General features: G+C 41.6%; 1 protein-coding gene across 3 annotated transcripts in view; it reads left to right on the top strand.

The window, feature by feature from the left end:
- TNNI3K (TNNI3 interacting kinase) overlaps positions 1 to 13,917 on the top strand; it is a 345,420-nt gene that overhangs the window by 125,070 nt on the left and 206,433 nt on the right. The window lies entirely within an intron of this gene.

The raw sequence follows: 13,917 nt of genomic DNA, 5'->3' as shown, positions 1-13,917 counted from the left end.
GCCAACAAATTGTGCCACTGTGCTGGCAGGAAATTAAAACTGTTCAGAGCAAGTGGAGCCAAGAGAGCTGTTGAAATGAAAGGTAACATCAAGGGTGTGATCACTGACTCACACAGGCATTCAGGATTCAGGATGTGGCTTTCTGCTTTGCTAAGGAAAAGGCAACTCTCAAAGCTGTTAGTCACCATTGGTCCAACAGAGGAGTTGATGCAGGTAGTGTAGATGATAGAATCCGTGATCTAAGAGTTGTGGCACTTGGATAAATAGTTGGGGGTTGAGATTTTTTTTTTCCCCCTGGGAGCCACTCCTAGTTAAAGTAAAAATAACATATTTTAGTTTTTGGTCCCTAACACTTAAAGACATGAAGAAATTAAGTAAATAATCAACCACCAGAGAACTGCCGGATGTTCAGAAGTAGGAGGCAGATGGTGTGGAAAGGATCAGAAAAAAATCTCAAATCCAGCACTGAAAAACAGTACACCAATAAGGTGCTTGCATTACACCCTGCTGACTCTGGTTCTAATCAAGTACAGTCCCTAAACATCGCTAAGGGTTCATCCCTGAGCACAGAACCCAGAGTAAACCCTAAACTCCACTACCTGTGGCCCAGAAACCAAACAAAGAAACAAACCAGATCACAGAACCTATGGCAAAAGAAGGGGCACTTTAATCCCACTAGAACTTTTGTTGTTAAGTAGTGTGACTGTTATCCTGAGGTTAGAATGGTCATCATCAATAAAGAACAAAGGAAGTATTTAACAGGAGGCAACACTGATAGGGCAACCATTCTGACAATCATTTCATCACACTATGGTAGCAGCATGAAGTCCCTTCTTCAGTGATGCTGAGGTCCTGCTGGAATACCTAGGAACTCAGAGTGTGCTACCTAATATGAAAAAGGAGAGTAAAAGTTGCAAGTAGAATTGAGGCTACTTTAAGAGTAACTAGAGTGGATCATCTAGAGTAGACCCTGTGTCATGGCAGGATTCTTTAAGAATTCTGTAAGAGACAAAAAAGAAATGTAGGTTTGAGTGGTAAGATGTGAGAACACAGCCAACTTGACTTTTAAATAAAGACGGGATACTCAAACCAAGAAATATCTATGTCTGCTAGGAGCTAGAAAAGACAGTGAAGCTGATTTTTTCCCTAAACCATTTATTTGGGGAAAAAACAATGTAGTCTTTTGAATAGCTTAATTTGAAACCAATTGGATTGGTTGGAATTCTAAGCAGCATAATTGTAATATAATAGTGTTTCACTGTTTTAGCCACCATGTTTGTGATGGCAAATGGTAGGAGCTATATAATGAAATACATTGGTACTGAAAAAATTTTCTAAAGAACAATAAAGGAGTTTGAAAGTTCATTTATAATTCTTGGAGAAAAATATTAAGATAAGAAAGCAGTGGAAATGTTCCAGAGATATATTTATGTGTTATTGATCACGATCAGGACCATCCTTTTGTTCATCGATTGCCTTGAGCAGGCCCCAGTAACGTCTCCTTCATCCTAGCCCTGAGATTTTTTTAAAAAGTGCCATATTCAAGGCTCTTTCAGGGTCAGGAGAATGAGAACCATCATTGTTACTGGTATTTGGCATATTGGGTACACCACGGGGAGTTTGCCAGACTCTGCCATGTGGGCAGGTTACATTCGGTAGCCTGCCAGTTTGTCCAAAGTAAGAATGAGATAAAAAGATGTTGTGCGGCTGCGAATGCATGCTTCCAGGAGCTGGGTTTTATAGTCTCTGGGTCTTGCCCATTGATGGGATTACACGGCGCCAGGGAGCCAGTCGGTGGGTGTGACCCCTGCCTACCGGAATATGGAGGATCTGGGTGGAGGATGCTCAGCCCCGATCCAAGCAGGCTTGGAGATCTCAACCCCGGGACCCGCATGCCTTTGTTCCTCTGCCAGTACCTTCATGCGTGTGGAGAGTGGTCTCAGCATGGTGGTGGCTGGTTCTAAGCATGGTGGTGGCTGGTTCTTTTCCATGGACCAAGAGATCATGGAAAAGAAATCCAAAAGCTGAATCTGATGACACCTACTCAATTCACATCCATCTGCAACATGCTGTCACCCTTGCAGAGGTCAGAGGCCACTAAGACAGCTGGGGCCTCACCTTACAAGCAGCTGACCCAGTACAATCCCCACCAGGAAGGATCCCTCAGCAGAGACAGTCCTGAGCACCACCAGTGTGACCCAAAAAACAAAGATAAATAAGTAAATAACAACTACAACAATAGTGAAGAAATAGTACACAGGACTGGGACCATGGCTTGGCGGCAGAGCATCTGCCTTGTTTCACATGTGAGGCCCTGGGTTCAACCCCCAGCACTGCAGACTTAATAAAAGTACACTAAGAAATCAGTAACTGACCCCAAAATGAAACACTCTGCAAAGGAAAGAGAACCTCTCCACCCTCACAAGTCGGCCCTGAGCACGGAGAAAAGCAACACAGACCTCACTATCAGAGGTACTGACTTAGCTCAGTCATCTGGCTCCTGGCCGGCTCACAGCCTACTCACTGTCAGCCATGCTACATCTGTGTTATAATTTATTTAAATTATTAACACAATTTAAATTATGTGTTATAATTTATTAGATATGTTTACTAAATTTTCTTAATCTTTACAATAGTCTTATTACATCATTTTAGTACATCATCAGTCTTACTCCATCATCAGTTCTAATAGATTAAGTACTTTTTAAAGAGTTTTGTGAAAACAAAGAAAAACAATGTCTTTCATCTAATAAAGATCCTCTAGGAGACCTGCACCTAACCTATGTTTAAATTTATTTATTTATTTTTTAATTTTTACAAGTGAAACACCATGGGGTAGAGTTGTAGACTTACAAATTTTGTACTTTGGTTTCATTTATACAATGATCGAGTACCCATACCTCCACCAGTGCCCATTCTCCACCACCACTGAATCCAGTATCCCTCCCATCCCCCACCTTCCCCATCCTTCCCGGCCTCTGTGGCAGGGCATTCCCTTTTGTTCTCTCTCTCCTTTTGGGTGCTGAGGTTTGCAAAAGAGGCATTGAGTGGCAATCATATTCGGTCTATAGTCTACTTTCAGCGTGCATCTCCCATCCTGGGAGGATTCTCCCAGCACCCTTTATTTGGTGCTCCCTTCTCTATCTGAGCTGCCTTTTCCCTTAGCATGTGCGGCTTTCCTTCAAGCCATGGAGTAAACGTCCTGGTACTTATCTCAAATATTCTTGGGTGTTAGTCTCCTATTTTGTTACTTTATGTTCCCCAAATGAATGCAATCTTTCTATGTCTGGTCTCTCTTTCTGGCTCATTTCGCTTAGTATGATACTTTCCATGTAGTACCACTTGTATGTAAATTTCATGACTTTATCTTTTCTAACAGCTACATAATGCTCCATTGTGTAGATGAACCAAAGTTTCTTTAACCAGTCATCTGTTCTCGGACATTTGTTTTTTTCCCAGATTTTGGCCATTGTAAACATGCAGCAATGAACATAGAAGTGCAGATGTCATTTCAACTGTACTGTTTTGCCTCTCTGGGATATATTCCCAGGAGTGGTATTGCTGGATCAAATGGGAGCTCAATTTCTAATTTTTTTGAGAATCGTCCATACTATTTTCCCAAAGGGCTGAACCAGTCGGCATTCCCACCAGCAGTGAAGGAGAGTCCCTTTCTCACCATATCTGTGCCAAGACCGGTTGCTTTTGTTCTTTTGGATGTGGGCCAGTCTCTGTAGTGTGAGATGCTACCTCATTGTTATTTTGATCTGCATCTCGCTGATGATTAATGATGTAGAGCATTTTCTCATGTGCCTTTTTGACATTCGATTTCTTCTTTGAGAAAGTTTATGTTCATTTCGTCGCCCATTTTTTGATGGGGTTGAATGTTTTCTTCTTGTAGAGTTCAACGAGTACTTTGTATATCCTTGATATCAACCCCTTGTCAGATGGATATTGGCGAATATCCTTTCCCATTTTGTACACTATCTTTTGGTCACTGTTTCTTTTGAGGTGCAGAAGCTTCTTAGTTTAAGATAGTCCCATTTGTCTATCTCTTTTTTCACCCGCTTGGCCAGTGGAGTGTAATATTTCAAAATACCGTTATCTTCTTGTCTGCATGTTGGTCTTTTAGTAATTAACTCTGAAAAGGTCATCAAGAAATGAAAAGAAGAAAAGAAGAAGAGAAATGAAAAGGCTAGTGAGCATTGTGATAGTACATCTTTGCTTTTGCTTTTGCTTTTCCTCTTCAGAGGAAAGTGTGCTCACTGGAAGTCTTCATATTTCCAGAGGGTAATTCTCAGCAAGGGGCTGGAGTGATAGCACAGCGGTAGGGCATTTGCCTTGCATGCAGCCAACATGGCCGACCCGAGTTCGATTCCTCTGCCCCTCTCGGAGAGCCTGGCAAGCTACCGAGAGTATCTCGCCCACACGGCAGAGCCTGGCAAGCTACCTGTGATGTATTCGATATGCCAAACACAGTAACAAAAGTCTCCAATGGAGACGTTACTGGGCCTGCTCGAGCAAATCAGTGAACAACGGGAGGACCGTGACCGTGACCGTGACTTCAAAGTCGTGGAGGGTTTTGCCAAACTTGTCTTCAATGTACCTTATGGATTCCAGTCTGATGTTGAGGTCTTTAATCCATCTTGATCTTAATTTTTTACATGGTGTTAGGTAGAGATCTGAGACCATTTTTTTTTGCATGTAGTTCTCCAGTTTTGCCAGCACAACTTCTTAAAGAGGATTTCCTTGCTCCATCTCACATTTCTTTCCCCTTATCAAAGTTTAGATGATAATATGCTTGGGGGAAGATGTCAGTATATTCAACCCCATTCCATTGGTCTGGTCTGTAGCTCTGTCTTTGAGTACCATGCTATTTAATTATTACTGCTTCGTATTAGAGTTTCAAGTTAGGGAGGTTGATTCCTCCCATTTTCTTTTTCCCAAAAATTGCTTTAGATATTCGTGGGGGCTTATTGTTCCATATGAATTTCAGGAGTGTTTGCTCCATTTCTTTGAAGAATGTCATGGGTATCATTATAGGGATTGTGTTGAATTTGTACAATGCTTTGGGGAGTCGTGCCATTGTGACAGTGTTAATTCTCCTGATCCATGACCAGGGGATAACTTTCCATTTCCTCGTGTCCTCTTTTATTTCCTGAAGTAGTCTTTTGTAGTTTTCTTTGAACAAGTCCTTTACTTCTTAGTTAAGCTAATTCTTAGGTACTTGATTTTCTGGGGCACAATTGTGAACAGGATTGTTTTACTTTTAATGACACTTTCTTCTCTCTCACTATTTGTGTATAGGAAAGCCATAGACTTTTGGGTATTGATTTTATAGCCTGCTACTTTACTATACAAGTCTATTGTTTCTAGGAGTTTCTTGGTAGAGGTTTTAGGGTTCATAAATTTAGTATCATATCATCTACGAATAGTGAGAGCTTGATTTCTTCCTTTCCTACCTGGATACCCTTAATATCTTTTTCTTGCCTGATCGCTATTGCAAGTACTTCCAGTACTATATTGAACTGCAGTGGAGAGAGTGGGCATCCTTGTCTCATCCCCGATCTTAGAGGAAAGGCTCTCAGTTTTTCCACATTGTTATGATGCTTGCTGTTGGCTTGTGGTAGATGGCTTTAACTATATTGAGGAAGTTCCCTCTATATCCATTTTGGTGAGGGTTTTCATTATAAGCTGTAGGCTTGTGGTAGATCGCTTTAACTATATTGAGAAAGTCCACTTTATATCCATTTTGGTGAGGGATTTCATCATAAGCGGGTACTGAATCTTGTCAAATGCTTTCTCGGTATGTATTGATATGTTCATATGGTTTTTATCTTCTTTTGTTGATATGATATTGATAGATTTCCGAATGTTAATCCATCCTTGCATCCCTGGGATGAATCCCAGGCCAAAAAGATTATGATGTATAATCTTTTTGATGAATTGTTGAATACTATTTGCTAGTATTTTGTTGTGGATCTTCGCTTCTGTGTTCATCAGGGATATCGGCCTGTGGTTTTCTTTTTTTGTGGTGTCTTTGTTTCCTTTTGGTTTTAGAGAGATACTGGGCTTCATAAAAACTGTTTGGAAGAGTATCTTTTTCTTCAATTTCCTGGAAGAGCCTGAGAAGAACTGGCAATAGGTCCTCTTTAAATGTTCGAAAAAATATGCTAGTGAATCCAACTGGACTGGGCTTTTGTTTGGGGGAAGATTTTTGATTGCAGTTTCAATTTCCTTGATGTTAATAGGACTATTCAGGTACTCCAGATCTTCTTGATTCAGCCTTGGGTAATTATAGGAATCCAGAAATTTTTCCATTTCTTCTAAGTTCTCTGTTTCGTGGCACACAGACTTTAAAAGTAGTCTCTGATGATCTTTTGAATTTCTTTGATTTCTGTTGTGATATCCCCCTTCTTACTTCTGATATGGTTTATTAGGGTTCTCTTTCTCTCTTTCTTGTGAGTGTTGCTAGAGGTTTATCTAATTTATTTTCTCGAAGAACCAGCTCATTGGTTCTTCGAGAAAATCAATGAACCAGCATCAATGAACCAGTTTCATTGATTTTTAGGATTTTTTTTTTTTGGTCTCCATGTTGTTGATTTATGCTCTAAGTTTTATGATCTCTTTCCTTTTGCCGGGATTGGTTTCCTTTGATTGGTCCTTTTCTAAGATCTTGAGCTCTGCAGTCAAGTTGTTTATGTGGGCCCTTTCTTTCTTCCTGTGAAATACTTGCAGAGCTATAAATTTTCCCCTTAACATGGCTTTAGCTACATCCCATAGGTTATGGTAACTTATGTCTTCATTCTCATTTGTTTCCAGGTATCTTTTGATTTTGTCCTTGACTTCCTTCCTAACACACTCGTTGTTCAACATTGAGTTGTTTAATTTCCAGGTGTTTGATTTGATTCTCTGTGTCTTTGTGTGATTCACTTCTATTCTCAGTGCATCGTGCTCTAAAAAGATTGTTGATACTATTTCTATCCTCCTGATGCCATTGAGATATGTTTTGTGTCCTAAAACATGTTCTATTTTGGAAAATGTTGCATGTGCACTGGAGAAGAATGTGTATTCTTTCTTTTTGGGGTGTAAAGCCCTGAATAGGTCTAAAAGCCCTCTCCTATTTCTCCCTTCAAAGCCAATGTTTCCTTGCTGAGTTTTGTTCTTGTTGATCTATCCAGAGCTGATAAGGTGATGTTGAAGTCTCTGGCTACTATTGTGTTGCTAGCAATGTCTCCTTAAAATCTGTTAACAGTTGTTTTAAATATTTAGCTGTTCCCTCATTAGGTGCGTATACCTTTAAGAGTGTGATTTCTTTCTGCTGTATGTATCCCTTGATAAGTATAAAATGGCCTCCGCTGTCCCTTCTATCTTTTTCAACCTGAAATTTATGTTGTCTTATACTAGTATGGTTACCTCAGCTTTTTTGAGGGAGCTGTTTGCTTGCAGGATTGTTTTCCATCCTTTAACTTTGAGTCTGTGTTTGCTCTGACTGTTGAGACAACTTTCTTGTAGGCAGCAGAATGTTGGGTTCTGTCTCTGAATCCATTTTGCCACTCTGTGTCTCTTAATTGGTGAATTTAGACTATTGACGTTGAGAGACATTATTGTTATGGGTTTTTTTTGTCATCTTTCTTAAGTATCTGTTGTACTTGTAGGGTTTGTCTTGTCTTGTAGTAGCCTCTTTAGCCCTTCTTTTAGGTGTGGTTTTGAGTCTATGAAGTTCCTGAGCATCTGTTTATCTAGAACCGAGTGTACTGTTCCTTCGAGTTTGAGAGTTTACCCAAGTAGAGTATTCTTGGTGAAACATTCATTTCATTGAGTTTTTTTTTTTTCACTATATCCCACCATTGCCTTTGGGCTTGGAGTGTTTCCTCTGATAGGTCTGCTGTGAATCTAAGGGGGTGCTCCTTTGTATGTGATTTCCTTTTTTGACTTTGGTACTTGCAGTATTGTGTCTTTATCTGTGGCATTATTCTATGATATGTCTTGGAGTGTTTTTGTTAGGGTTTCTTTTAGCTGGCACCCTTCATTACTCCTTCAATCTGAATGGCTGTATTGTTAATTTTTCAGCAATGATTTGTTTAATCGTGACTTTTTCATTGGGTTTGTTTCTCTGAGCTTCTCGTATCCCCATGATTCTAATCTTGTTCCTCTGGGAATCATCTCCGAGGACTCTGATTTGCTCTAGATCTATTTTGTGGTCTCTTGCCATTGTTTGTTGTTGCCTGTTTTTTTTTGGTGCAGCTGATCTTCCAACTCACTGATTCTGTCTTCAGCTGTCGTCTTTCTACTGTTGAGGACACAGACTGAGTTTTTATTTTCATCTACAGAATCTTTGATTTGTGACATTTCTGTGCATACCTTTCCAATTTCTCCTCTCATTTCTTTCTGCATTTTCTCAATTGTTTGATCCATTGTTTCTTTCATGTCCTCCTTCAATTTGCTGGATATCTCTCTCACTATTTCATTGAGCTCATTGAACATCTTCATTACTTCATATCTGAATTCTTTCTCAGAGAGGTTCCTTAGGTGAGTAGCATCTAGTGAGGTTTCTGGACTCCTTTCATAGTCCTCACATCGTGGTGGGTATTTGCGTTTTTCATTCATGTTGGTATGTAGTTATGTGAGCTGAGATATTACACTAGAATTTTTGGTTTGAGTATACTACCTGCAGCCGCGTGAGTATTGGCAGGCCCAGTATTTGGCCATGCCCACTTCTGCAGAAGCCATGCCCACTTCTGGATAGGCCACGCCCCCTTGGTAACCTGCGGTGTGTGTCGGGGGTGTGCTAGCTGGGAGGGGAAGAAGACCAGTACAGCATTGGGGACAAAGAGGAAGAGGCTCAGGGCTGCTTTAGTCCCAGGGTCTTAGAGGATGCCTGCAGCACTTGCATGGAGAAAGCCAAATCCTGGGTTTGAATACTGACCATCTATGTTTAAATTTAAACTCATGATTCTAACTTCTTAAGTGCTACATCAATAGTATCAGAGTGTCAACTGTTAATCAGTTTTACTGGGTACTTTGTTAGATAAGCAATAATCAGGGTCCCTATAGACCCTTTCAACCATAATCTTTTGTAGTAGCTCAGGAATCTGTACTTTAAAATGCAATATGTTCTTAAACACATTAAAGAGTTGAAAAGGAACTGCTATAAATTGATGTTCAGTTCCATGCCTTTTTAATCGAGTTTGATATTCTTTTTTTTCTTACAAGGATGAAAAGCACACCAACCTTTCATTTCGTGAATATTGCTTGTGTATGTGGATTTCTACAGTCTCTGTTCTATTAGTTTTTTTTTTCCCAAATGTATGTTAGCAAAATCTTGAGTTTTCCTTCATCATAAGTAAATGAGCCCAAAGATTACTTCTGGGGCTACCATTTCATAATGTCATACTATTATGTATGATCTGAGAAAATTTTTTAAAAATATTCCAAACATGAAAATAAAACTATGTATGGAGTATAAGAACAGGCGGTTGCCTGAGGCATGTGCCAAACCACGTTGGCGAATAAGCTCAAGAGTTTTCGAAGACAGGCATTTTTTTGTGGCTATCTCTCTTGGCGTTCCTCGCACAATCATGGAGGTGCTGAACCAGTCGATCGTATTCCTCGTCAATGTTGTCAACAACGGCATCTTCCCATGTTGCAGCAATAGTGCCAAAGAGCTCCCAGTTGGTGGTCGTTCTGGGAGTCTCTTCTTAAACTTTCAGCCCTTTCTCCCCGCTTTGTGAAGTAGAATTTTGCACGAAGGAGATGGTGGTTCAATCTTGTTTGGAATTTGGGGACAACAGCGACATGCATCTGGCAAAACCATTAATTGAATATGATGTGGTCTATTTTATTGTGGAACCATCCACCAGGAGACTTCCATGGCCAATGTTTAGATTCAGCCTTCTGGAACTGTGAGTTACCATGGATGGTCTTGGTTGACATGATGAACTCAGACAGTCTCTCACCATGCTCGTTTGATTCTAGGCCATGCATCCTGATGTGGAGTTATTCAGCTGATATTCTCGGTCCTACCTTGGCAGTAAAATCACCCACAATGATCTTGTAGAAGGTGTGGTCTTCTTAATAAAACTCCTCCACTCCATGTAGAACTTCTCAATTTTTCCTTTATCATAATTGGATGTTGGTCCATAGACAACGAAGATAGAAACTGCCGGCAGTGAGCCACATCTATTCAAATGTAAATGTCTGATTCCGGTTGTTAAGCATTCGAATGAATCAATGCTCATGGCCAAGTTCCTGTTGACAAGGACACCGACTCCTCCAACGCCTCTTTTATCGCATGTTCGGAGGAATAATTCTTCTCCAGTGTCGAAAATGGTGTGATGTGATTGGTGCCTTCTTGTCTCAGTCAGACCAATGATGTTGTACTTGACCTTTCGCGCTTGTACCATCAGGTCCTTGATAGATGCATCTGATGCTAGCGTATGTGTATTGAAAGTACACATGACCATTTTTTTCTTCCTTCGTTTTGGCAGCCTAGGTAAGCCTTGAGATTTTATCAGCCTCTCCTTTCTCATCCTTCTCAGTGCTGCCATACTGGTGATGCTTTCAGGGTCAGGGGAATGAGACCCCTTGTAATTACTGGTTTTGCCATATCGAATGCACAACAGATAGCTTGTGAGGCTCTTTCATGCGGGTGGAATACTCTCAGAAGCTTGCCAGGCTCTCCGAGAGGGATAAAGGCTTTTGGAGAAGCCTCTAATAGACCTTGTAGGGGTTCCCATGGTTCAAACCATAGGTGAACCCTATCAATTATGGTACGGCAATTCTGGAAGATGGACATTGAGTGTCTTATAATGTGTCTTATAATGCGAAGCAGCCGCGTGGTCCAGAAAGCGTCCTGAGCATGGTGGCGGCTGGGTTGTGGAGGTAGTGGAGGTAATGGAGGTCTGCCAGTGAGGTATTTATCTGGTACAAGTAGAGGGTAGGGTGGGTCTTATCTGTGCAATCCAATCCCTGGGTCTCTGGCGGTTGGTGGAAGCAGACAGGGCAGGGTAAGGTGGGGCTCCTGATTTTAATCTTTTCATCACCTGTGGTTGGTGGGAGCAAGCAGAGAATCTCTGTCCCTGGGTCCGTTGAGCCTGGAGTCCAAGGTCTCAGAGTTCTGCTTATCTTGTTCTGTGGGCCTTCAGTCATGCGTGAGTCTCGGCCAGGGCTTATGGAAAGCATCCTGGAGCATGTGGGTGGCTGGGTAGTGGAGGTAGTGGAGGCGCATGCCTCATGAAACTGCAAGCAAATACACAAGCTCACAAAGCAGTGCAGACATGCAATCAAGGAAGATCTCAAAGAGAGAAGAGCAGAAGTGCTGGTAGAAGCAGCAGAAACCGGGAAAAGCATTCATAACGCCCGCCTGTCCTTCACCAACTAACAGACAAAGATGACTGCCCTCCAACATTCTGATGGATCTACCACATCTTCCAGAAGGGCTATGGAGAAGATAATCCATGACTTCTACTCAGATCTCTTCGATAGCTATGTCCACCTGCCCACATACCAAATTCCACAGAATGGATATATCGTTCCCAATGTTCTCCCTTCCGAAATCCGATATGCCATTTTGTCAGTAAAGAAATGAACAGCACCTGGCCCAGACAAGGTCAGACCTGAACACCTGAAGAACCTGCCATCAGTATTCATCAATACACTGGCTCAGCTCTTCACACACTGTCTGAATGCAAGTTTCCATCCCAATGGAAAACCAGCAGGACTATACTACTATACAAGAAGAGAGACATCCATGGCATTGGCAACTATCGCCCAATCTCCCTATTGTCTGTCGTCTACAAGCTGTTCACTCCAGTCATCCTGAGTAGGATTGGCAGAACACTAGATGAAGGTCAACCATGCGAGCAAACCGGGTTCAGCAAAGGATTCAGCACCATTGACCATATCCACACAACAACCAAGCTCATTGGGGTTTCTCGGGAGTTCAAGATGCCGCTCTGTCTAACATTCATTGATTTAAAGAAGGCCTTTGATTCTGTTGAGACGGAAGCGGTCATTGAAGCCCTAGAGAATCAGGGCATTCAAATTCAATATATTAGTATCCTCAGTGAGCTGTACTATGGATTCACTACCAGTATCTCACCATTCTACAAAGAAGTAATCATGGATGTCAAGAGAGGGGTTCGGCAGCGTGATACCATTTCACCGAAACTCTTCAGTGCCACTCTCGAGAAAATCATGCAACAACGGGAATGAGAAGGAATGGGAGTGAAGATAGATGGTCAGCAACTACACCACCTCTGCTTAGCTGATGACATTGTTCTAATAACACGCAAACACTATTTGGGTCTCCCAAAGAGGAATTGAAAGAGTCATGCTTGGAGTATCATGTTTCACTCAAATGAGAGAAAGAATCCGGAGTTCCAACCTCCATTGACGATGAAGAATCAGGGATGCTGTCTCATTTGCCAAGGTGTCAAAAATCAGATAGGCTGGACACATAATGAGATTTAGAGATGACCACTGGACTAGAGCCATTACCGACTGGATTCCACAGGACGTCAAAAGACCACGTGGCCGCCCACCTACCAGATGGTCAGACTTCATCAAGATCATGAACGATCAGTTTAAGTCTCTTCATGTTCCTAGAATGAACAGACCCCATTGGGCTACACTAGCATGCGACAGGGACAAATGGAAACATTACTGGCGCCCGCTCGAGCAAATTGACGATTAACGGGAAATCAAGTGATCAGGTGATCAAGAACAGGCACTGATAAATAACTCTGTAGATTTAAGTTTTTCTGTAAGTTTTAACAATTCTATAAGTTTTTTTTAATTCTGTTGAAAGCCAATGAATGGTCAACTCAGAGGAGCATTTAGCTTTTGTAATTCTTTAGAATGAGGGGCTGGCCCGGAGTTCCCCAAAGCCTTGGAATTTCCTGAGCCACCAGCTTTGGAGATGTCCTTTGTCCTTAGAATGAGCTTCCTCCGTCCATACCAGACTGGTAAATGAGTGACTTTTGGACATTACCGAAGGATGAGACATGGGCTGCTAAGTAGCCAGTCCTACAACGATGAGAGGGTTGGAGCTTTCATCCTTGGCCCCAAACCTCCTGGGAAGAGAGTGGGGCTGGAGGTTGGAACAATTACCAATGACATTGGTCCAACGATCATGCACGCATAAAGAAGTCCTTCTAAGTCCCAGTGGATGGAGTTCTGAGGACTTCTGGGACGCTGAAGTTGTGGGGATACTGGCAGGGCCTCCCAGTTTCCACACCTCCCCCTGGGCAGCTCTTGCACCTGGCTGCTCTTAAGTGGCAACTTCAAATTATTTAGAAATGTAATCCCTACTACAATTAATAAACCTCATCCCTTCAACCTTTTGGAATTATATATGATAGAAACTTAATTCTCAGAAATGTAACAGGGTCAACATTTCTATTTAGTGTATGACCTCACCCAGTCCTCCAATCCACAGAACCCTCTGCTTCCAGCAAAAGTAGAAAAGGTTCATCTGTTTCTTAAATTGAAGTCCTGAAAGTTACATCTCTCTTGTCCTTCTTTCCTTGGAGAAATAATTATCACAAACAATTATAACAAGGCCACAATTGGATACAAGTGGTATAGAAAACTTGTCTCTGTGTGGGTAAACATTTGCAGTGACAAAATCAGTCCCTGAATGGGGAGTATGTGCAAATATTGATGGGCAGCCATCTGTTTCCTGTCTCAGAACTATGTGAATTACCTTAGTATCATGTTGTACTATTGCTGCAAATGCTCAGAATATTCCTGACTATACTTAGAGGTCATTCCCAAGAAATGCAGTGGCAGAGATTAAGCCAGGGTTGGCTTTCGGCAATGCAAGCACTTTAACCCCCGTACTTTCTATCCAGTCTTTATCTTCACCCTCTCAACAGTGTTCCGACCATATACTCCCACTGCATTTGCTATTTCCTT

The sequence above is a fragment of the Sorex fumeus genome, unplaced genomic scaffold, assembly GCF_029834395.1.
Source record: "Sorex fumeus unplaced genomic scaffold, SorFum_2.1 ptg000047l, whole genome shotgun sequence".
In the NCBI taxonomy this organism is placed as follows: Eukaryota; Metazoa; Chordata; class Mammalia; order Eulipotyphla; family Soricidae; genus Sorex; species Sorex fumeus.
This window is presented reverse-complemented; position numbering and strand designations above follow the sequence as displayed.